General features: G+C 38.7%; 1 long non-coding RNA gene across 2 annotated transcripts; it reads left to right on the plus strand.

Annotated features, from left to right (window-relative positions):
* The first annotated feature begins 22,467 nt into the window (after positions 1-22,467).
* Positions 22,468-24,634, plus strand: LOC119148391. Of its 2 annotated transcripts, XR_005104378.1 has the most exons (4): positions 22,468-22,477; positions 22,720-22,725; positions 24,443-24,524; positions 24,623-24,634. It is a non-coding gene; the product is annotated as an uncharacterized LOC119148391 (long non-coding RNA). The 2 variants fall into 2 exon arrangements; XR_005104375.1 differs by lacking the exon at positions 24,623-24,634 and having other exon boundaries at positions 24,443-24,592.
* Positions 24,635-26,242: the final 1,608 nt, after the last annotated feature.

Raw genomic sequence — 26,242 nt, forward strand, 5'->3', positions numbered from 1 at the left:
TATTTTCTAAATCTTCCCAGTGAACTTCTCAGAACAAAATTCCTCTCCTGTCAGTCTTGCCATCATGACCTTGTGCACCTTTCTCTAGTTCCACAAATGATCATGATTGTTTGAGGGTTGTTATTTTTAGAACTACACAACACAATTCACCACGGTGGTGTTATGAGACGTAAAATAAGAGCAGAAACAGTCTGCAGGATGCACCAGAACTAATCAATAGTACTAGAAAATGAAGGATTTAAATCAGAAGTTTTTACTAGCAGGAAAATGTACTTTTACAGTACCAGCAACACATATCCTGACTATAAAACAATACCTTTCTAGTCTCTGATTCCTAGCATACAAAAGATATCATTTAATTAATGCTACCCATATTCTGATATATGAATATTACACATTTCTTTTGCCTTTTTTTTGCAGACCTATTCAAAGTCCACTGGGTATTTACTGTATTTAGAAGTGATTTTTTAACACAGGTTTTCAGTCTTTTTTCTGCTGATATAGACAGCCTGGAAGATGGGGAGACCTAGTTCTTCCTCAGAGAATGAACAAACCATAGGATTACTACTGTTTTTCTCATTCTGTTCTTGTTCAGTGTGAAGGAAAAACATAAGTCATCCTGTATTTTAGAAATTATTTTGGTCATGAGATATTACTATACCTCCTTTATCAACTAAAAGATGAGCATCTCATTCTCAGTTCAGTCATGGCAGCATCATGCTTTGTTGTCCGATAGCTTACCAGAGATGCTCAGGACACAAGCAGAACATATGTAAATCTTTTCTATAGTCCTCTGAGAAAATATCTGATATTTTCATAGAATCATAAAACCATTTAGACTGGAAAAGACTTTTGAGATGATCAGGTCCAACCATTAAGCCAGGACTGCCAAGCACCACACCTACATGCTTTTTAAACACTTTCAGTGATGGTGATTGCGTCACCACCCTGGGAAGCCTATTCCAATGTTTGACAACCCTTTTGGTGAAGAAACTTTTCCTCACATCCCATCTAAACTTCCCCTAGTGCAACTTGAGGCTATTTCCTCTTGTCCTGTTGCTTGTTACTTGGGAGAAGAGACCTACCCCCACCTGCCTACAAATCTCCTTTCAGGCAGCTGTAGAGAGCAATAAGGTCCCCCCTGAGCCTCCTTTTCTCCAGGCTGAACAACCCCAGTTCCCTCAGCTGCTCTTCATAAGACTTGGCCACCTCCTTGGCCACCTGGGCACACTGCTGGCTCATGTTCAGCCAGCTGTTGACTGGTTCTTTTACACCAGGCAGCTTTCCAGCCACTCTTCCTCAAGCCTGTAGCAATGCGTGGGGTTGTTGTGACCCAAGTGTAGAAGTCTCCAACTCTCCTTGTTGAACCTCATGCAATTGGCCTCAGCCCATCGATCCAGCCTGTCCAAATCCATCTGCAGAGCCTTCCTGCTCTGAAGTAGATCAACATTTTCCTCTCCTCAACTTAGTGTCTTTGCAAACTCACTGATTGTGCACTCAAACCCCTTATCCAGATTGTCGATAAAGGTCAGGACAGGCCCCAGTGCTGAGAGCTCTGGGGAACGCCACTTGTGACTATCAAACAGTTAGATTTAGCTCCATTCACCATCACAATTTGGGCTCGGCTGTCCAGCCAGCTTATTACCCAGCACAGGGTACACCCATCCAAGCCATGAGCAGCCAGTTTCTCTAGGAGACTGCTCTGGGAAACAGTGTCAAAGGCTTCACTAAGGTCCAGCTAGATAACATTCACAGCCTTTTCCTCATCCACTTGGTGGGTCATCTTGTAGAATGACAAGAGGTTTGTCAGGCTGGACCTGCCTTTCATAAATCCACACTGGCTGTTCCTGACCCCTCAGTTGTCCCGCATGTGCCGTGTGATGGCGCTCAGGATGATCTGTTCCATCACCTTCCCTGGCACCGAGGTCAGGCTGACAGGCCTGTACTTCCCCAGATCCTCTTCCTGCCCTTCTCATAGATGAACAAGAATCCTTTACTTCCCTTACATTCTCTTTCTTTTTGTAACTTTACACAGACCATTTGCCATGAAAAGCACTTTCCAGTAATAATGTTCCCCCACTTATAATATCTTGGATCCAAAGAGCTCCCAAAGCATATTACCAACTGGTTTTATTGCACAAACGAGTTACTCAGAACTACTTTCTTTTGGAGTATAGCCATATTGAAAGGAAAATGCTTTTGCTGCTTAACACCGCACTACTATCCTAAGCAAACCTTCAAAACTTGTTACTTATATTAGGCACAGGTCTGAGCAAGAGGTGAGTGCGAACATCCCAGATATAGCCCCACTTAAGCAATGAACTCATCAGTATATTTTCATGTCACAGTTTCTGCATAGGAAAGTATTTCAGTAATGGTGTTTTCTGATGACACAGTCATTCTCCTTTTGCTCTTCCATGCTGTGCTTTGGTAGCCACTAAAACTCCCAAGAGTTAATGAGGAATATGACATTGCTGCACAGCTTCTGCACAATTCAGAACCCTAATTCTTGTGACATTGTTGTATAAAGACAGGCTGAGTCCATGGAAATAAGCAAGGATGCTCCTACAAATATCATCATGCTATGTAGAAACTATTTCCGCAAGAAGACAGATGTGATCTCTGGGGAAAGAGCTTTTGATTTTATTCTATCCCAAGTTAATTCCCTTAGCACCCAGTTCGATGCTTCCAAACTTAACCCTGAATTATCAGTAACAACCACCCCATGTTTGGGGCTGGAGAAAGTCTAGGCAAGAACTGCAGTCCAGTGGAAGCTCTGGCTTTTGGGAGTGCTACGATGATGTGAGTTGCTGTCATGGCCTTTCTTCCAATTTGGAGCATATGTGAACCAGATTGAGAGACTAAGGTTCCCTGGTTTTAATTCTTCTACACTGAACAAACAACAAAAAAACCAAATCCATACCACACGGAGGTATGCAGATTCAGAAGCCAGAATTTCAATTTGCATCTTTAAGAATCATAGATTAGATTTTCCCTTGAAGGAAGATTCTATTAAGGTCCTGTTTTGAGTAAAAATATGGTAAAATGAGATTTATTTTGTGCACAATACCTTTTTCAACAGGAAGAAAATCACCACATACTACTTCTAAGAAGACTGTTTACGAAGTCAGATAGTTTGTAGATGTTAAAGCTAGAGTTCAGGAGTTTTTAATTATATGTTCCTGTTCTACTGGAAAAGTTTATTTTTGCAGTAAAAAGGAACTGGTTAGGGAAAACTAGGTTTGTTCAAGTGCATGATCTGATACCACTAAAGTTTAACAGTTTTTGTGAACTAGAAGTAAAGAAACTGCTGTGGCAATAGGTCCAAATTTAACTGACATCATCCCCAGAGACTGCAGGACAGATTCAGTGCAAAGATCTCAAAGCACTGTCCCAGCAAAACTGTTTTTATTGCAGAAAAAACAAATAAAATCCTCCAATGAGGAACAACTGGTCACACTTCTGTACCAAAGGATGGATGCCGGCTTGCTTGCAGCTAAAGGAGCAGGAAATAAGTCTCTTCCTTAAGCAATTTAAGGAAGGGGGAAAACCTCATTTTCCTGGGAAGATCATTACTGCAATGGGTGGAAGTAAACTGCAATATGCTGTTTGGCATGTTGATGAACAAAGAACTGAAAGTTTAGGAGTGGAACATCCTGTTAATACATAATTAAGTATGGATTCTTACTAATCAATAGTGAGTGTATAACTATGTTTCTTAAGGTTAGTTAGGCAAGGTGTTCTAAGAAGACACAATAGAGTCAAGTAGACAAACTAGAGAATCAGAGAAGTGGTCTGCAGTGCTACAGAGGCTGTTTGCAGACAGTCTTGTGATACTTGAAGGGTTGACACTGAAATTTTTACCAGTAGTCTCATTGAGGAGCCACAAAACAAAGTTAAGAGGGCCTCCAAGATGAAGCAAATACACTCAAGCAATGCTGCAAAACCACCCTAGCAATGTGGTCTGTATCTACCATACACCAGGGTATCTCTGCATTTCTATACTTTGAACAGTAGCAAACAGAACCAGATTGGATTCCTTCAGACAGTGAACATTGCTTTCTTAAAACAGGTTTGGTAAACCCATCTCTTTAAAATGGTAACATGAAAAATGTTTAACATGTAAAACTAAAATGCTAATTTCCCTGATGGAAGGGTCTGTTTCAAGCCTACACCTTAACCACCAGACACAATTACAACAAAAAATAATATTTAGAAATACTTTAAAAAAAAATGACTAAGCAATTTGATAACTTGAAGATGTCAAGTGGGCATATAGGTGCTACTCTGCCCAGCAGACAGAAATATCAAGCAATATAATTAAGTATTTATGCTAACTTTGGATCTAAAAAATCAACATCTGAAATGCTCTCCTCTGACAACTTACATCTATTTAAAAAGAGAATTCATGTGAAAGAAGCTTTGAAACTTTTGATTTCATCATCTCTTACTCAACTGTTTTGTTCCTATGAATCTGAAGAGTCCTACATCCATGTGCTACCTCTCAAAGGGACCTCCCAGCACCCTGAGAGAGCACACACCTCCCTTCTCCCTTGCCTACACTAGCTCCCGTCACTGATGCAGACAAACTGCAACACTGACTGAGAATGTATAAAACCTCTGATGAAGTGCTGAGGCTCTGACATACACAACTTTAGGTTAAGACTGTAACACATTTTCCCGTAGCTCGCTGTAATTGGAATTCCTTTAACTAAATTCCTACAGTAGCTATAATCAAAACACTGGCATTGACTTCAAATTTATGTGAATAAGAAGAGGCAAGGGGAAGGGGAAAAACCTGATTGAGTTCAAAAGGCACCAGTGAAGGCAGTGGTTCTCCAGACAGGCCTGGATGGATTTTTGGTGGATTGTGGTGGGATTTTTTTGCGTGAAAACTAGATCATCATCTTTGTAATTGTACAGAGACATACTAATAGCAATTAAATGTGACAGGAACCCCAAAAGCACATATACAATGTATACCATATGTATGTACAATACCTGTACCAAACTTATTTAAGAGAGTAAGAGGAAATATCAAGTGGATAGAGATTCAGATGAAGATTTCAATTCTACCCATCTGCAACCATATGGCCTGAGCAAATTATCAGTTTTTCCCTTAAAAACTGTTACTGTTTTTTTTGGTGTGTAGCATTTTGAGATTTCCTATTGATAAAGCTTTAATCTCTGCAGACACTGAAAGTTACTCCAGATTTCCATCAGATCTTTACTAAAGAGTATTTAAGCCACAAGAATGCGAAATAGTAAATATTTTCCCATACAAACAATTTTTATTTACCTAAGTCATAACAATAAGTTCAGCATGATCGTTACAGTACACATGACAGTTAGAAATCAGACTGTTTCAGTCTCAGTCCTTTAGACTCAACTCTTCTCTATCGAAAATTTCTTATAAATTTATAGTAACTGTTTTGTTTTGGTAACACATCTTCATATTAGCACTAAAACTATAATAGAATTTGTCCATCATCATTTTTTCCAACCGGTACTGTTCATGAATTCTCATAAGAACAGAGGGAATAACTGGCCAATAAACAGAAAAAACACTGGAATAACAGTACCAATAAATGCACTAAATTTGATAAAGCACAGACTTTGGAATAAACTAAGGTTTTCCATTACATGCATATTCTCTCCCTATTGGACATGGCTTTGCTGGGTAGGATACAGAGCATGCGAACACTTCATTCCAGTCCAAGAGGGCTGGTGCTGGGTATTCCTCAGCTGGCAACTACTTGTAGGCTGACACAAAAAAAAAAAAGTAAGTAAGCAGAGCTGTGTGCATCCCAGTGTAAACAGCTTCCTGGCCTGCATTCTTCTGAGAAGCTGTTTAGGAACAGTAAGCCAGAGGATATGTTTCTGAGGCAGAGGAAAATGCCTTATAAATATGAACAGGACATACAGAGTTTGATTCAGAAGTGATTAATAAAACTGCCTACATTAGATTCTGTCACTCTTAATAGAAGTATATACAAAGAGGTCTAAATGGATACAAATTTGATATTGTAGACATGAAAATTGTTTTAGTTTAAACAGGCTGCCAGGGCCCTGACCACTGGGTTAGCTCTGAGTGCCTGTGTCAGATCTGGGCTCACGGCCTGTAAGCAAGACTGCTCCCAGACTCAGGAAGGACAGGAACCTTGGATTTCACACATTACTTCACAGAAAGGCCTCGGAGAACTGTATTATTTAATTTCTCAGCCAGACCTGGATTGCTGTTCAAAGCTCACAGCTTGTTTCACAGTGCCATTTAATTTCTATAGATCTGAACATCCTCCTTCACCTACCTAACAAGACCAGGTCTGCTTTTTGCTGTAAAACCTGAGCATGTTAATAACAATCAAGGCAAACCATTTTCTTGCAATTCTTACCTTACCTATAAGATTTCTGTTGCTTTCATGAATTCTTGCAGGAGAAACACACTAGAACCTGGACAAAAGGAAAGAGAAGAGAGGAAAAAATTCTCAAGAGTTTTGTCCCAAAAAGCACTTGAAAGTTTTAAATGCCGCTACACAGGCTATTCTCTTACTGATCTGAGCCTTAAAACCGCTTTTCTTTCTTTTTTCAAGTTTCAAATTAGACAACCAAGTGTGTTGCAATTGCTTCTGAGCTGCTTGTGAGTGCATAGTAATAGCAAGGCCAGTCCTCCAATACTGCTCGGCTGATGAAAGTGAGCATCACTCTCATTTGTCCTCATTCAGGAAAAGTCTTAATGGGAAGCAGAGCTCAAAAGAAATTGGCACTTTGAGAAAAATGGCTATGTGGAGAAGAGCACTTTTGTTAATAGTAATTGGAAGACATACTGCAACATCTTTTCCAATTGTCTGAAAGTCTGTGGACAAGCCAGAGCCCCATTTACCCGCATTTTCTACCAGGGTAATTCCACTGACTGCATCGTAATGACCCCTACTTTACAACAGTGTTAGCAAGAACAGGTTACACTCCTGTGCTGAAGTCCCTAGTAAAGGTACAAATATCTAAAATTCAGAGACAGCAGATGTTTAATTCAAGGCTCACATTATGCCTAGAGTTCAAGGCTCTGAGGATGAGGACAAAAAATAAAAAAGACAAAAGAAATGTTATTTTGACTCAGTGTCTCACTGTAAAATACCAGAAGCATAATGACATAATGTTAACTTCAGCAAAGGATACATAAGGTGACAAGGTCATTTCTTTTTATCAGCTAAGATATCTTTTGTGACAAAACTACTGTTTTGCAGTGCAGCCTACTTCATCCTCATACAAATGCAGAACAAAAAGGGTGAAAAAAGAGCTTTTCTCTCCCATCTTCTTTTAATTTTTTTCACAGTATTACTAGAGGTAGATTTCAGCCAAACTGAGACATGGTGTTTCAGAACACATTGTACTCAGTAATTTCATAGATACATTATTAGACAAAATTATTTGCAAGTGCAAAGTGGAACAGTAAAATCTCTTCATTCTTAGTGTGTGACAGCCGTCAGGCAGGGAGAGGTGCAGTTACTGGCAGTTCAGCTCTACCCTTCCTTCCCTTCGAAATGCCCAGGGCAAGTCTGCAGTTCTGATGTGTGTTAAATGCATGAGCTAATAACTAAATATTTGAGAGTATTCTTTAGCTTAGATGCAGGTCTAAGGGATGAGTGGTGATTATTTAAGACCAGTCTTTACCTAGGGTGCAGAGAGTTGTAACCTCGGGAGCCTGAACCCCCAGTGCATCACTTTGTTGTTCCTTCCTCCTCACGACTGAGTTTGGGTGAGGAACAGCTGTATTTTGCCACAGATTGCATTTGCTTCTCCAAAGGCAAAATGAGAACCAGGAACCAGAGGAGGTCATCTGGGAACCAGTTTAAGAGACCCCTCCCCCTGCTATGCTCTGTGCTCCTTATCCTTGCCCTTGTTGTCACACATTGCCATTCCCCCGGTCCTATTGATCTGACCATTTGTGTGTCCACACCCTTAACCAGATACATGAAAGAAATCATGTAAAAGGAAGAAAGGAAAAAAAAAGATAAAAGAAGAAAAGTTATGATGGAGTAGCTGTTCTGCTAGTGTAAATGAAAGGACTGGGGCCCTTTGTGGAAGGGGAAAGGGAAGAGCAAGTGCACAAAGCCAAGTCGGACTGGGAGCACTGACAGTACAGCTGAGATGTACTATCAAACAGGTCTGTGCTGTCAACAATTTGGCTCTTTTTATTTCAAAAGTATTTTTTGAAGTCCTGACAGTGTAAGACCTGATCTCAGGTAATCTGGTTTACACAACAAAGTGAAACATTTTAGTGATCAGTCTCTGCAAAAAATAGTTGTGAACCACAACACCCTGGACTCCAGTAATTATATCTGTAGCCAGGTTTCCAAACTAAATGTGATTTATACTCTGTATTAGTACAAAGAGTACTGCTGGAGAGACACAAAAAGATGGATCCACATATTATTCTTGTGTTAACCACCATATTTTAAAAATAAATTGTAGTGCATTTATCAAGAAGTAAATAATGTGAGTTTGTACAAGTACAGAGCCTGGCTTCAGCAGCTGTGGAGGTGTTCTCCTTGCTACAGAAAGAAACATCTGACATTCCAGAGCTGTTTTGATCTCAGAATTTGATAATAAAGTTAGGCTTAGAGCTATTTTCCATACATAATCGTTAGGAAAAGTAGTATAAGGTAGAACAACTTTTCATAAGGTGTTTATTTAAACTCTTCAAACCTTCTCAGCAGATGCTGTGACTTTCCTCATTTATCCATTTAACTAACTGAACTTATGAAGTCAATCAGTAACAATAGCAAAGCTTGCAAGACCTTTGATTTTTGATCCCCATTCTCTGGTTGAGTAGTTTTCCTGTGAAGCTGATGAGCTAGAGGATTTGCTTCTCTTACTGTCCAAAGTTAAATCCAGTACAGGATTAAATATGCAAGGAAAACATTTCTCCCTGCTTTCAAGATGTGCCATTAATTTAGTTTATTTGGTTGGGTATCTTCTCCATAATCACTTGGTTGAACGATATTAAGTCAAATATACTTCACTGGCTCAAGTAATCAAGTGTTTTGTATTCAGAAATGTTAATTCAGCCACTGAAAGTGTCATCTGTTTTTAGTGGAAAAAGCTACTTCTTTCTGATCACTGAGTTAAAAAATAATGGAAATAATAAATTTCAAGATCAATTTGTAATGCCATTAAGAAACATGCCAGAGATTGCAACATGGAGAAGATGAGAAAAACACTTTATCTTCTATTTCCTGTCTCTTTGTCTATGTATCACCTTTTGATTCGTAACATCTTACCTATTTCTTTTTCATATGGTAAGTAGACAAGCCAGTCATTCTTGATAGCATGAGATGAGAGAAGAGAATCAACCTATTTAGCATGTGAGCTGCTGGGAATATTATGTATGGAGTATCTGTAATCATTTTTGCCTGTTCTTGTTTTAAGAATTTTGGAGTTTCCTCATGAGTTGTTCTTAAAACGAGTGGAAGAAGACTACAGAATGTTTCAACATTAACATTCTGGAGCTTGGAAGTGTGACACAGTGACCACAAAGAAAACTATTATTAACAAGACATACACAGCCAAATACAAAAAGGATGCATGGCATACCACAAATTTCTTGCAAGTTGTTAGTTTCCCATACTTGGTATTTCATTAAAGGTACTTGAAGGGAAATTCCAATTAAGTAATGACTAGTAATGCCCTTAGGCTCTTAAAGATTAAAATGATAACTGAAGTGGGTTGAATAGTTGACCTTATGCCAATTAACACAGGCTAATAAACAAATGCAATTGAAATAATGTTGTAAGGGGGAGAATTATGGATTTCGTTAAGTTTTCTAAGGACTTCTTCATGTTCAACCAATTTTAGCTGGGAAGTGCTCAATACTCTGATCCCATCAGCAGTACAGCATGTTCTTAGTAGATGTCATATATGTCATAGCTGAAAATTTACCATATGGATGTAAGCAGGTCCATAGGCTGTAGGTGGCCTTAATCATAATGTTTCATTTGGTCCCCATCCCAGTACAAACTGGCAGCTGTAGCCCGAAACACCTGAGCCTGAGGATGGCAGGGAGTGTAATGATGTTTGGTTTAGTGTTAGCTAGGCCTGCAAGGAGCAGGGAGTTGGACCTGATGATCCTTATGGGTCCCTTCCAACTCAAGGTCTTCTATGATTCTATGATTCCTTGTTTTTGCAACGGACCTATTGTGTAGTTTTTAAAAGTAATGGATACAATTTCTTAGAGAAACTATCACTGCTTTGCCTTTTTTGCTCCTTGCTTTCTGGTATTCAGTAATGTGCTCATAGATTTCCATATGCATAATACAATTGCTTTGCCAATCTCACTTCTAATTCCTATAGCTGGTCACATACTGCTTCCTTCACAGATTTGACTTGCCATTGCATTACAGTCTTGGCTAATACAGTCCCTTAAAAACATCCTACTCGTATTCTCCAGCAAACATTATTTTGTAAGAGTTGAACCAACTTGCTAGAAGCCTCACTGTTCTTGCAACACTTAGTTTTGAGTGTGTCCAGATTTATATCCATCACTTTTGTGCCCTTGTGCTCTCCTTTGGGTGAGGCACTGCAAAATTTTTATAGTATTCTGCTACTTGGATCTGTGTTAAAATAACAGACAACTCAAAGGACATGGGGAGTAAAACTGAACATACAGGGGAAGATGTAGAGGTAAGAGATCAATTTCTTCCAATTTTCTGCACATCAGTATTCTCTACAATACTTGAGCTGATCTGTGTGTGTGCACGCACATGTGTGTGTATGTGTGTGCATACATTTTCTTTAAACTCAAGTTACATTTATGCTGTGTGTGCAGTTTCTCAAAAGTGAACAGCAAATAATATTTTATGATTTCATCCTAAACCATCAAAGTTCTCTGTACAGTAACCACAGAAATGATCCACTCCTGTTATACCAGGAATAAAGGTCAGAGCAATTTTCATAATTTTCCCTTTTTCTCAGCCTCTGAAATCAAAATCACCATGACAGCTTTCTGCAGCACTGAGCTTAAACCTTAAGTGGAATTATTTAAAAGATGTTTTACTGGTTTTCTGCTGTACAAAAATAATAAAGAGGTGGCAGCTACTACACAAGACATATCACTTTGGAAAGGCATTTGCAACACACTCTCAGAAAGTGATCAGTTCCTCCAGAGGTGACATTCAGAATATCTGACAGGTATTTTTAAAGGAAAAGATGGTATTTTGACATTGTCTCATTGAAAATAAGTAGCCAATGACCAATGTAGGGTTCAAGTTATGGTGATTGACTGCAGCTTTAACAGACTGGATGACAGGTCAGCTGCTATTCAGCCCAGTGTGTGATCTATGTCTACCAGCTTGCCTTTTTTCTCTCCCCCACTGTTATTCTGTTGTCTCTTTATCACTTCTCCTGTGGTCAAACCAGAGATGTTTAGGTAGCTGGTTCTCCTTTAGAGAGGGGAAAGTGAGCACAAGGTGAATAACAGCTCTTGACATTTGCTTGAGCAGACCACAAATCCCACTGAAGGCCCTTTTGCCAGAAAATCTGATACAGCAAATCTGCGAGGATCATTTTTAAAGCTCTGTCTTTGAAGACAGGATGCTGTACCAGAGACGTCTCTGATCACTGTGCATGACATACCAGGTGAAAGTATTAGGCACCAGTGTATCTTCAACCAGAGATACAATAGTAATTTTAACTTGGGAAATTTTACAGGAGTAATTGTGTCAGCACATTCAAGTGTCTCCTTCCACTGTTCTTTGTGATTTTAGCAATATTAGAGTAATTTTTCAAAAATTATTTAGAAGAACTTCACACACTTGACGAAGGGCTTGTGGGCCTGGGAGTAGCCGTATTGAATTTTTCTGGTAAAACATATTATCTTTCTCAAAAAAACTTGCCTCTCTTTCATCAATAGGCACGTGGCTATGCTTTTGTCTATATAGTTCATCTTCCCTTCCTACATAGGAACATAACATTGAAGGGGTGGGACCTGGCAGCTGGAAAGAATTCTCTGAAACAGCATCTAATATAAATGAATATATAAGTGATACTGCAGAGTAAACTGTTTTAAGGAAGGAGAACATGTGTTCCTTCTTAGACAACTTGTGGTTTGCTTGTTGGACAGTTGTTAGCTTCAGGAAAGGTGGAGGGGATCAAAAGGAGTGGGAGAAGGTGGTAGAACACAAAACTGCAAGATCAAAGCCTCTGTCTAATGATCTTTGATTTTACGGTGTTAATTTCCAAGTCTTTGAAATCCTTTTAACAAGTATTCCTTCAAGAAGTTGTCTAACAGCTGTTGTGTAGGACTTAAGAGAACCTGAAGGGAAATTCCATGAATGATAACAATAAAGAAAAAGCAAACCCCAAAGCACAATTGTTACTGTAGCAGTGGATCAATATAAGAAGTATTTCTCAGCAATTAATAATTATTTAATCAATATAAACACTGTAACATGATAAGGAAATAATATGCAACTCATAAAGAACAATTAACAATAAACATAAAATCCAAACCTCAATTTGGTAGAAGTCTCATTATACTTATAGCTCTTGTGGTGTTCTAAGGTACACAAGTCCTCTTTTGCCAGAGATTTACCTGTGTCTGGATAATAATAATATACCAAGTACTGAAGATTTGTTCATTTAAAATGCGTGCAATATCTTCACTCATGTCTTACTGTTTGCTGTGTTTGTTCCCACTCCCATAATGGCTGCCTTTGCATGCACTGCTAAAAACCATATTGTCTTTCCTCGCGTTCTGCTGTTACTGACCTTCTCCACACCCTCTCAATCTTGCCACTCCTTTCTTCTACTGCTTCCTTACACACACTCCCCACTCACCACTTTCTCCTTTTAATCCATTTGCTCTCATTGATAGGCTGTCGCTTGTGCCAGGGAAGTGCACTGATTCCATTATCCCAACATCCATTTTTGCTGAAAATTCTGGTTTCTTTTTTGTATCTGTTTTAAGGGGAAAGAATGATCCTGTGGTTAAGACACTGGGCTAGTATTGTAGGGTTCAGGTTGTGTTCCCTGGCTCCCTGCCTAGTTCATGTAGTATGGTTGTAGTGTGATTAAGAGTAAGGAACGCCACACATGTAGAACTTTTAGCAAATCACTTAAAATGCTTGGATGTCTGAAAGCTTTCTCTAAGGTATTCACTGCTCTGCAATTCCAATAGGAGTTGAGGGCATACAACACTATGTAGGTCACGTTCATCGTGTTGAAGGATTGAACTTAGTTCACCACCTGCAAAATGGGGCTAATTCTTACTCAGCTCACATAAGGCTTATGATGATGAAAACAATCTATTAATGTTCATTATGTGTTCAGTTGCTACAGTAGTGAGTGCTGAGAAATAATTCTCTCAGTAAGATGAATGCCGACTAAAATAATTCTGCTCTAATAGATTAAATTCAATGCAAGGTCACCAATCACCTTCCTGCAGAACCCTTTAACTTTAATATGTTTCTGACACAGAGTGAGTCTTTGGAGGAAAAGTTTAACATTAAAGTCCTTCCCTGTAGGAACACATATCAAAGACCAGTGATACTTCTTTTATGCTGAAGAGTATGCTCCAGTGCCCATAGCCACAGTTCCCAGCTAGGCAGTATGCTGTTTTTTATGTCTTTTGGCTGTCAGATTTCACATTACAAGTGTCTACAAGGCAGCAGTGAGGCTACTTCTGTTGATGTCATGTTGAGTTCAGAACCATGGATTGAAATTCACTCTTTGTAAATTACCTCTGGATTAACACACACTATTTTTATTGCTAATGTACTTCTCCCTCCTAATCCCATGTCACAGCCATCTTAGATTTTTTTCCCTTTTTCTATTATTTTTTTAGTCTCTTCTTCATCTGCCATTTCTTTCCTATCATTTGGCTCTGAGCAATTATTCTATATAATGGCCATTTCATACTTTTCATCTTCTACATCCACTAATGTCTTTAATAGGTAGCTTAGCTGATGTGATCTTTCCTCCTCAGTGCAATTTTTCATGAGTTTGTTTTGAACTCACTGTATTTTGTAATTTCCTTACCTGTGCACAGACCATAACTTCCATTTTATAAGATTTTTTGTTTCTTCTTATAGCATCAGATGTACCGTAACATAATTGAAACTCCATTTTGAATGCAAGAAATGGAATTTGTGTACATTTATATTTTGCTGCATGTGTCTGAATATCTTGCAGATGTAACGTGCTATTTTTGCAGAAGTTGGGTATATCTCTCAACTGTATTCAGAAGACAGAGTGGCAGAATTGTAAAATACATCCTTTTCTTAAGAAAACTGGTGATATGAAATATATTAAAATAATATGATATTGTTGTTTTCCTCTTCTCAGGTGGCAGAGTAGGGAACTGGAGGACTTTGGAATAGCTTAATCTTGAACTTATTCTCTGAGAACTAAGTGAGGTTCATTTACATATAAAAAATGGGTGGTGCACAAGACTCCTGCTCCACCCATGTGGATCTGGAAAGCCCACACAGGGTAAGGAAGACCACAGTGACAGAAGGCATGGGCAGCAGTGCTTCCATGGGACAGAGGCAGAATGATCTCTGTAAAGGGTACTCTACAGATCTGCCTTTCAATGCCTACCAATGATTATGCTATCATCTGTAGGAAGTCTTGACACTTGAATCTCATATATCTGGAAAAGGGAAAGGCTAAGAGCAACAGATAGATCATCATACCGTGAGAACATGGAACATCAAGGCCTGAAGCTTTTTCTCAAAGCTCTTGCATTGTGTTACTGGCTTTTATTTTTGAAGCTGTCACAGCCAGATTCTTCATACGCAGATCCTAATTTTACCATTGGATAGCCTGGCTCCCAGAGAAGGCAGGGAGAAGTGACAGCACACAATTTTGGGCAGTCTTCTTCTCCATAATGTCTCTGTCCTTTTATTTTGTCTCTGCAGAATAAACAGCCATTTCAATTTCTTGTTGCTCAGTGCGACTTGACGTTTCCTATCCATCTCAGGAATCACTACTTTCTGAACTATAAAAATGTCAAAGTTCAGCTTAAAACCAACCCAGCCCAACTCCTGCAGCAGTCCTGAGCAGGCAACCACTGCACATGCAGCAGGCAGTGGTTAGCCTGGGTCGGTGCAGGGCTGTGTTGTGCTGCAGGACAAGCCCAGCCAGCCCTTTGTCTGAGAGGAGCCGGCGGGCAGCTCTGCCCGGGCTGTGCTGGCTGCGCTATGTACGTGGCTTTGCTTTTTATCTACAACTGCAGCAATTACGTTCGTGTGTGAGCAGCCTTTCTGTGTGGCAGTAGAAGTCCTCAACACAGTTTGCTTGTTAAGAAAATCCTATAACAGCTCGAATGACCAAAACGGGAGAACGTCTATGGAGGGGTTTGCCTGGCATGTGGATCAGAGGTCATTTTGACACATCACCTGGGGTTCCCAGCATATAACATGGAATTTAAATTACCCATGCTATTCACTTCTTATAGTGTTAGCTCTAATAACTGGCATTTAAAATCATGATTTACAGGGACTGCGTGCCTTTCTTGCTGGGATTGTTATGAAGCAGCACCTCCTGGTGCAAAGTAGGTCCTTCTTTTACACTTCTCAGAGGGAGAACTCATATCACATAGAGTTCAGGTTCTTCCTTTCCAAGATAATTGCTATGATTTAGACTTTTTTTAATCAGCAAAACATTACAAGGTACTTCCAGTTTGGTCCAGCACAGTACCAAGTGATGTGAGTTTTAACTGACATTATGTTTAATGAGAACTGAATGTAAATAACATGTACTGAGATATATTGGCTTGGAGGCATTAGAGCTCAATAGGTAACAACATGTTTGTAACCTCACTGTCCAAAGGCTGAGGATCTGTAAAGTGCTATACTTTTGCAATTACATTTCCCGGCAGGCTCTGAACAGCAGAAATTTGTATAGTCTCCCATGTCCTTGGCTGCGTGCATACAGCCCCGACACTTTGGCTCAAGTTCTCCTTCCATTATCTTGGCAGAATACCCAGTCTTCAGGAATCCTAATCTTTTATTTAATCACTTTATCCTTTCAATTTCATCCCTTTCCTATCCTAATTCTTTCTTTTTCATTAAAGCCAGTACACAAAGATCAAGCTGGTAGAATGGGTTCTGTAGCTGTCAATCAGTGGGCACAAAAAATACAAAATGTGAATAGTTAAATCAGCAGACTTGCCTGCTGGAGTTATCTGCATGGCAGAGATGTCAGAGTATTGTTTCCAAGCCTGACTTCTACATGCAGGGAGTAGCAGAGCATGTCCTGGCCTCTTTTATCTTCCTCAGGAGAGCAGCCAAGTGGCATAATCAATTCTTCCAGGCTTTTGTCTTTTACCTGATGTTTACTTCGCTCACTGCCTAAGGCTCTACTGTTCTTCTGCCCCTTAAAAAAAATATTTACTTTTATACTTTATGAAAAATAGATGTAAGTTTTGCATGGTGAGATATATATATATATGTACAAATGGACTATATCAATAAAAAAGCAGGAGGTTTCCCATTTTCTCCAATTACTACAGCCACAAATTTTCCTTAGTTTTTGAGTAATTGTCAGGCAAACAGAAAATCAGTGCTAAAACATTAGAGAACAAGCAACAGCCTTCCTTTTACAAGATAATGAGGGAATTTTAGTCATACAGACAGTTTTGATGAGCCTGTGATATGTATTATTACAGCTAACAGAGGTCAAATGTTAGAGATGTGACTTGTCTGCTCCTTGTATTAAAAAAAAAAATAAAATATCTAGATCTGTGAAAACCTGTAAAGCATTTAAATAAACACAAGGTGATTTAGCTAGCATATGCCCAATGCATAAAGCAGAATTAAAGTTGGAAGGAAGGCCAAGCTAGATTTTGCTGTTTAGTTTTCTCACTGATCTAAATTCACAAAGCTGAGGTACCATAACAGGATAATAGTGACAGTCATGATAAGAAAACTCTTCTTTTTATTCATGTCATTTCCCTTTCAAAGTCAATGTCACAAATTTGGGTTTATAGTTCATTTCTTTAAGAGTGATACTTTTTCAAAGTATATCTTTAGTACAATCTTTCAGAAAATAAAATATTTCTAGTGAAATAAAAGGTGGAACTGGTAACTGACAGTGATTATCAAGTTGACCAGGTATGGAAGATAAAATATTAGATGTAGTGAAGCAGGTTTCTGACTATTATTATTTAATGCCACAAATTTTTGTGGACTCAAGTTTTTATGTGCTCTGTGTTTTGTATATGCAGTTTACTCCAAAGGGAGCTTCAAATACAGGATGGAATCAAGGTCAGGTCTACGATGTAACTGAAAATTTGTGTTATACACACTGACTGAACAGAAACAAATAGCCATAGTTTAAGATTATTTTTATAAGACACTTAGAGGGCTTTGTCGGTTGGTCATTTTTGTGGCATTGTTTATTTTATATTTTACTTTCACCTGCTTTGTATTAAAAGGCATAGCTTAAATGCATGCACATGGATTCTCAAGTGAAAGAACAGCCTGCCTTATAAAGGAATACTTTTCCAATACTTTTTTTCCTGGAAAACTTAGGGTGAGGGGAGTGAAAATGTGAATGTGGCCTCATATACTAGTTGATCAAAGTAAAAAATTGTTGTCAGCAGTTATTTTGGATAGACTATTATTTCTAAAAAGAGGAATGGGCTTAGTTAAAATGTCAAGATTAGAAATAGAGTATATCATAAGACTGACTTGGAACAGCTGGAAGTACCAAAACAATGCAGTGGTTTCCCTGTAGTTATGCTTATTCCAGAAATCTCTAAACTTGGCCTTAACTTTGAATTTCCTCATTTTCATGGGTGTTAACAAACTTTTTGTAATACACTCTGTGAATGTACATTTTTCTAATATTACATTTCTTGAAATGCTAACACTGTATAATGGTGCCACTGTAGTGAAAGCTTTTCTATTGCCAGGGCATGAAAAGTTGTTGCATGATAATGAAATGTGGTGGATATATGAAGTATGAGTCCAAGAACTAATTATTCATGGAGTTTTAAAAGAGGACTTTCCTTTTAAAAACAATAATTTTGCTGAATTCTTGAATATTGCATGTCTAGAGCTGGAAACAGCTATACATGTGGGTTCAACTTACAAATATGAATAAAATCCCCAATTCTTATCTAAATTTTAAAGCATAGCTAGAAAACATAAAGTACTATGCTTCCAGGGTTTAAGTGCCAAGGAAGGACTGGGAAACAGCAAACAAACCCACTCAAGAGAAATCAAAAGTGGGAAAGGAGGGTAAAAGATATTCCCTCACTCTGTTAATGTCTCAAAGTTTGCAAGAATAATTTAAGTCAACAGGCAGTTATGAGCTGCTGAATGAAGACCTCTATCAGGAATGCATGCAGTTGTGCAGTCCTTATTACCACTTCTTTTTGTTAAAGTGCAACACTAAATGTGTGAAATGGTCCTAATGACTGCTGTTGGCATAAGCCAATGTTTACCTCTTGGAACAATACATTCAGGTAAGCTTAAGTACTGCTACACCCGTTCACCCATAATCATTCAGACAATGAGGGTAAAATACAATCTGTCTCTAAAACATAAAGAAGAAAATCCTTCTTTTCTTTTTTTCTCTTATTTTAAGAGGTGATAAAAAGCTGAAACCTCCTAGAAACCTCACACAATACACAGACTCCCAAAACTCACTTGTAAGGGCTTCCACTAATTCCACAATTGCCTTGGAAAGCTATCATGATAGGGTGTTTTAACGTCAACAGATTCTGTAGAAAGACCTCTAGTGGTCTCCACCATCAGAACTGGAAAGCAAGGCAGTATAGACTATCCACTTTCTTGGCTTCACAAAGAACTCAATTAATTATTTCTCAGGGGTTGGTGAAAATCAGGCTATCTGGATGGAATTGAGGCTGTTTAGAGACCTCAGCTGATAGACCCCCGAAGGTTCCTAACTCCTCCTAAGAAAGGAAGTTCTAAAGAAAGAGGAAGCACAGAATAATATGTAAGAATTTCACAGGCTGGCATTGCTTTTCTTTCTATAGACTAAATTTAATTTTATCAAAATCTAAGATTTTTATCTAAAAAAAAAAAGATTTTTAACTCTTTCATTTAAGCTTTTGCATTCAAAAGCATTTGAAAACACAGCTAAGGAATGGAAATATTTACATCCTCTACCTTTCCCCCTCTCATTGCTGTCCCTGGCGCAGGGACCACAGATGTGCAGGGCTGGGAGTTTATGAAGGGCTCTACGATCACCAGAAAGGCATCACTGGCCAGTTAGTGGCTGTGCTGTCAGCAGAGTAACTCCTTACCAAAATCTAAACCCAAGGTCATTTTTGTGTCCTAAACCAAAACAAGAGCAATCCCACCACAGGAGGGGAAACTAGGTTAGACAGCTGGCAGCACTGAGTTAAAACTATGACCTGGTTGTATTAGCTGTATCCTGTCAGAAATTAACTTGCTCATCATGCTTTTAAAATTCACTCAGTTGGATATTTTGTCTTAGACATAAAGTATGTAGACCCATTCCTAAGAACTGTTATTCACTGGGTAGGTCACTGAATAGGTTTCTGTAGCTCCCTTGCGCATCGAGCAAAGATATTGTGATATATATGCTTTTTAAAGGGCTCTGTTACTGTCAACCAAGAAGTGACTCAAAGGATTCATTACAACATATGAAAATAAAATTTCTTGTTTAGAATGGTTCTTTAGGTTGTAATTATAACAGTAGTGAAAAAAAATATTTTTAAATCTCTAAAAATCAACAGAAAGTGAAAGAGGGTCTACACTACAGCTGTTCATCCAAGGATTCCCACCTTTTACAAAGAAAGCATCTGAGTTCTGCCATTGAGGTATCATCACAGCCTGGCATTCAGTACCAGTTACAAAACTTACAAATGGGCTGGGTTACCAGGTTGTTCTTGGTGCATGAGATAGTGTAAACTGCAGAGATCATGGCATAATTGTAGTGAAATGAAGGGCTAAGCATTCAGTTTCAGTCTGGATGACACATTTAAGATTAAGAAAAACAATGAAAAATGAAGAATGAAAAGGAAATCCTGGTAAGAAGGAGGAGCTCATTCTGCTTGCTTCTACTCTAGAATTAAGAGACTGAAGACTTGCCTTACAGCAGAGATGAGGGAGCTCTTATAGTTCAAGGTCCAAAATGCAGAAAAGAAGTACAGATTTCCAGGGAAACCCTATGACTACAAAATCATATTTTGAATTATAGGACACAATAGATTTTCTGATAGAATAAGACATTCTGAACTGAAAACTGAGACAGTACTGTAGTTAGCTTGCATAGTCTGTCACAAAGCTTAAGCCCAATATGAGAAGCCTAGTAAAGTATGTCAGCCTTTACACGACATGTCCTGGCTTTTATCCATTTGTTATCACCTTAAGGTGATCCAAAATGCAGTTTCAATTAACAAGACCATCCTTGCTTTTCTGATAACACTGTATTACAATGAAATGTTAATGGTAACAAACTTAAAACATCTAAATGGAAGACAGCAGCTGTACTGTCCCAGTTTCAAGGACTCTGAACAAATGCATAAATAATGAACACCAGACACAGCCCAGAGGGAATGCGCAAAATTATGGGTGCAGAAGAATAAATACTGAGGGGAACTGAAAAGAGCGAAATGGCATTTGGGGTGACAGTTTTCAGCATAACCCTTATGATACACACTTCTGGTCAAATAAAACTGAAAAATCTCATTGATGCCCTGAATTCTGCCTTCAAAAAAAGACAAAAATGTTTTGGTGAGTGAGATTGGTTCACTATTATTTGTAATGCATTTCCTGTTCTGAAGACACTTCTCAGAACCAGCCAGTCTCCATTCAGCTGAGAGGATCCCAGAGTAAAACACTGATCTAAAATGCCTGGGATAAGGATAGTCAAAGACCAGGTAAGCATGTCCATCCTGAACAGGACACCTCCCTGGCTCCCAGAATCTGAACTGTTCTCAAACTTGGAACTCAACAGGCCATAAAATCCAACATATTTTTAGTAGTAGCAGGCTATGGGGAGAATATTTTTAAAAAATGACTGGTTAAAGAGCCTAAATTTAATTTTCCATGCTGAAAACTTGCACTTGTGGGTTGAAGTCTTGTAACTTTGCTTTAAAAACTAGGAAAAATGCACTTGGCTCCTTTGAAGGCTTTACAATCCACTTTTTCTTCCATCCATTTGCATTTCAATGTCTGGTAAGTAGTTTCTCTGGATTTTTTTTGTTCAGACATTGGACTCCACTAACAGGAATGGTGCAAGACGTTAATCTGCTAGAAATAAGAAATATTTTAATTTAGAAACCATAATAGCGATACTTTAAACTATCTCAAACAGAGTTTACATCTGCTCATCATACGAAACTAGGATGGGGCTCACTTGCACATACACAAATTTAGAAAGGACAATCACAATGCAGGGGACACAACTGCTTGATGGGACAGTTTACTATTAGTTGTGAAATAAATAAAAATGCAGAGAAGGTCACAAAAATGTTTTTTCTGCTCCACACAGTCTTAATAACTCATTCCCTAAATGCTCCTAATTTAGGGGAAACAGGTAACTGCTAATCCAAATGATGCCATGAATCTGGCTATCAAATCAGATGTATTAAAGAGGATATTAAAGCTTATTTAGAAACTCATTACAGACGACTGCTAGAATTTATTGTGTTATTCTAATAAAATACTCCCTTGACTCAGGGAATTGCTTTACTTCTTGTGATTTCAACTATTCTGATCACTGTACTACATGTAGACACCTCTTTGCTTCCTAAAGATTTTATCTACTTCCTTTATCAAGTGGACAAAAACATGGAAAATCAATAAAGAGATATTTTCAATGATTTTCCTACAGTCCCTCTAAGATTTACTCTTGCTGTGATCTAGGACATGTCTATGAATACAAAACCTCAAATAATCCATAAATAAAATAACCCTGGCAGAAGGCATAACTGTTGGAAAAATAATGTATTTAGTAGACATTAAGAATCATAGCAACAGTGCATTTGAAAGCCAGTTTTTAAAGCACAGATTTAGATCTGTATATAGATTGGCCCATGTAGCCTTAGATAAAATAGTTTCATCTTAAATCCATCTTTAAAACAAGATAAGGCTCTTAATAATTAGTAGGTTTGTAGAAATAAAGACACTGTTGTCCCTGTGTTGTACAGTAATGGAAACAGGATTACAGATTTTGTAGGCTGTATAATAAAAATCAGACATGATGCAAGTGAACATAATGAAACCCCATTTGCAATCAACCCCAGAAGTGTTTCAGTTCTATTTAGTGAGGATGCTACAATGCCACTAGAATCTAGGCAAATATTTTTTAAAAAGTTACTTAATATGTTATTGATTTGACAAAACAAACCCAAACCTTGCTCCTTACTTTTGACAGTTGTCTTTTTCCAGACTGTTAAATTCCTGGAAAGTATATTCATAGACACTGTATTTTTTTTTAAATTTTCCAAAAATATTTGAAAGAAAGGAATCCCAAACCCCAAGTGCTTAGACTCAGAAAACACATTTTTTGTAAGTCAACTAACAACAGAAAAAAAAAATGTAATACGTCACCAAAGACTTCAGTCAGACCAGAAAATGTGAGCTTGATAACATTGACATTTACAGAACCATAGAAGACCTTGAGTTGGAAGGGGTGCATAAGGATCATTGAGTCCAGCTCCCTGCTCCTTGCAGGACTAGCTAACACTAAACCACACATCAGCACACTCCCTGCTATCCTCAGGCTCAGGTGCTTTAGGCTACAGTCACCAGTTTGTACTGGGATGGGGCCAGGGGTTCCAGTTTGTACTGGGACAGAGCCCAGTCTGTACTGGGAAGAGGCCAGGGGACACAGTTTCTGCTGGGACATGGGCCAGTCTGTATGGGACATGGCCAGGGGATCCAGTTTCTGCTGGGACTGTGTCCAGATATTTTTTATATATTTTGATAAATTTTCAAAATTATTTGGAGAACTTATTCAATGACTAGTACTGGAAAAGACACACTTCACAAAATCATGTAATGATTATGAAACATAACTAACATCCTCTCATCCATTTAAACGACTAATAAATAGAGTAAGATATTTTCTTCAAATTACTAAATTTCAGGGTGAAACTCCTGTGCTTAGATATTTGCCTAGAAAAGGCTCATATTATTAGCATATGGTAAATGTCTCAATTCAGCAGTACACTTATTTAGCAAATTATTTTAAGTATCAATTATTTTCATGCCAGTAATGTTGATAATTCCTAAACATTGTCTTAAAGCATACACTTAAGCAGTCTGATGAATAGGATGGATGTGTGGAATACTGTGGTAACCACTGGAGACTGTAACATTCAATTTATGAGAATTTCTCTCAATTGCACATATAAATTCATTGGTCCCTGAATGAAGCCATTCCCTGAAGTGAGGGAAAAGTGTTTATAGAAGTTTCTATAAACTGTTGTTTTTGTGGATTTTCATCAGGTGCTGTTTTACACTTGTCTTAAGGACAATGATAAAACCTATCAGGACGAAAGTTTTAATTCACACCAAAATCTTTGGTGGTTTTGTTTTTCATCAATCTTGCTACATTATTTTCTTTTCTGCCTGAAATGACTTGTGTGCACAGAACTATTTTGTTCAGCATGAATGCTTATTTATAAACAGCCCTTGTTACAGGGCAGTAGTGTGGAAGTGCAGAGATAAACCTTGCTATTACTTTATTATATATTAATTAGCTTAACAAGTTCATCAGCATAACCGTTGTCATCCAGGTTGCAAAACCCAAGGCTGAAAAATGCAAACCAATAGAAGATTATAATAAAATATGTACAGTAGCTGTAGTGGAGATGTGTGTATTTATTCTCCTCATGGCATAAAATGTTTGTGAAAACCTCCTGAAAACGAAATAATAACATTACTTTTTATTCTCACAGAATATTAGTAATCTTAATTTTAGAAAACAAAGCAGAAATATATTTTGTGGTAATCACTCTGGCAGTTTATTACCTGCATTTCATAGGCATTTGAGCAGTAAATTAGCAACTCGTTCATAAATTAGGTTAGCTGGCAAGGAATACATAAGAATAAGACTATAAAGATCTTTCAGAATTGTACGCAATCATAAGGTGCACAGTTAAAGCTACACTGTCAAGGAGGATACACAAATGCTATCCTTTTCATTTAAACAATGTTTTCCTTGCGGTGGGTACATGTGGCAAGGTTTTGGTAGCCGGGGGGCTACAGGGATGGCTTCTGTGAGAAACTGCTGGAAGCTTCCCCCATGGTCATCAGAGCAAACGCCAGCCGGCTCTAAGACAGACTCACCACTGGCCAAGGCCGAGCCCACCAGTAATGGTGGTAGCACCTCTGGGATAGCATATTTTAGAAGGGGCAGGGGGGAAATCTATACAACTTTTGTAGTGGAAGAAAGGAGTGAGGATTCGTGAGAGCAACAACTCCGTGGACATCCGGGTTAGTGAGGAAGGAGGGGCAGGAGGTGCTCCAGGCACCGGAGCAGAGATTCCCCTGAAGCCTGCGGTGAAGACCATGATGAGGCAGGTGGATGCCCTCCAGCCCATGGAGGTTAACGATGGAGCAGGTATCCACCTGCAGCCTGTTGAGAACCCCATGCCAGAGCAGGTGGATGCCTGGAGGAGGCTGTGACCCTGTGGGAAGGCAGCGCTGGAGCAGTTTTGCTGGCAGGACTTGTGACCCCTTGGGGGACCAACACTGGAGCAGTCTGTTCCTGAAGAACTGCACCCCTTGGGAGGGACCCACACTGAAGCAGTGTGTGAAGAATGGCAGCCCATGTTGGAGAAGTTCATGGAAAGCTGTCTTCCATGGGAGGGACCCCACGCTGGAGCAGAGGAAGAGTGTGAAGAGCCCTCCGTCTGAGGAGGAAGAAGCAGCAGAGACGACGTGTGATGATCTGACCAGAATCCCCATTCTCCATTCCCTCTTTGCTGCTCAGAGGGAAGAGGCAGATAATTTGGGGGTGAAGCTGAGCCCAGGAAGAAGGGGAGTGTGGGGGGGTTAGTTTGATTGTAATGAGAACTAATGACTTTAGTTCTCGTTATTCTACTCTGATTTGAATGGTAATAAATAAACCTAATTTTCCTAAGTCAAGTCTGTTTTGCCTGTGACAGTAACTGAGTGATGTCCCTGTCTTTGATGCACAAGCTTTTTGTTAAATTTTCTCTCCCCTGTCTGGTTGAGTGGGGAGTGATAGAACAGCTTTGGTGGGCACCTGGCATCCAGCTAGGGTCAAACCACCACACCTGTTAAAAATATCCCTGACAAGCACCAAGATATATCTAAAATTTATTTTAAACAGGACAGTAGGACATTTAAAACTGGAAATTCTGAACTAAAGGGACAGAACTGTATTCCCAGGTAGATGGCCAGAGAAGACCTAGGCATCCAGTGCAATACACGATAACTTCCTTGCACTTTCCTTCTTTCTAGAGTGCCTCCCGTGTGATCACACTGAGCAGTACCTTTCTCATTGCAACTGACATGAAAGAGAAAGGAAGCAATTTTTCACTCTGTATCAACTCAGGGATGAGAGAGGCCCAGAAATTACAGAGAAATGTTTCCATAGTATGCATGCTTACAAATCCCTAGCCACCATATGAAGTGGATTTTGAATCAAAGTAAATGTGAATTTTCCACTAAAATAAATATACTTAAAGTGAGAAAAAAAGCACACTTTTTACCCTCATTTTGATCAGCTTCAGTGTGCATATGTGGGTTGGTTTTTTTGTCATAAGACAGCACTGTTCTTACTTTAAATGATGTACTGAAATTGGAAAAATAATTACAACAATTAAAAGTTATGACACTTATATGCCAAGGGTGTTGGAGAGAATCAGCTCCTGCCTACTATTATTAAACTTCACATGTTAAGAAAATATTAATAACTGAATAGAACTCCAGGTCCTGGTAAAACATATTTACATTTATATTTTTGTCTTTCAGTTTAAGCTTTAAGTTAATTGCCTAACATATTTCTTTCTTAAATATTTTCACAATTTATCAGTAATGATGTCCAGCCCAGGAATTTCCTGGCAGTTAATGGCCAGCTAGAACAGGAAATTCTTAATGCAGAGTTCATTACTACTTAAATATGTTTAGGAGTCTTCCAAAGAATTCTTATATTTCAGGATTTTCCGATCCTGCTGTGTCTTTCCTTCAGGGAAGTAATGGGCTATGGATGGCCAGAGATTTTGAGAACTGTTGAACATTTTTTTTTTTGCCTTTGGAATTTTAATTCAGTT

Source organism: Falco rusticolus, chromosome 1, assembly GCF_015220075.1.
Source record: "Falco rusticolus isolate bFalRus1 chromosome 1, bFalRus1.pri, whole genome shotgun sequence".
Classification (NCBI taxonomy): domain Eukaryota; kingdom Metazoa; phylum Chordata; class Aves; order Falconiformes; family Falconidae; genus Falco; species Falco rusticolus.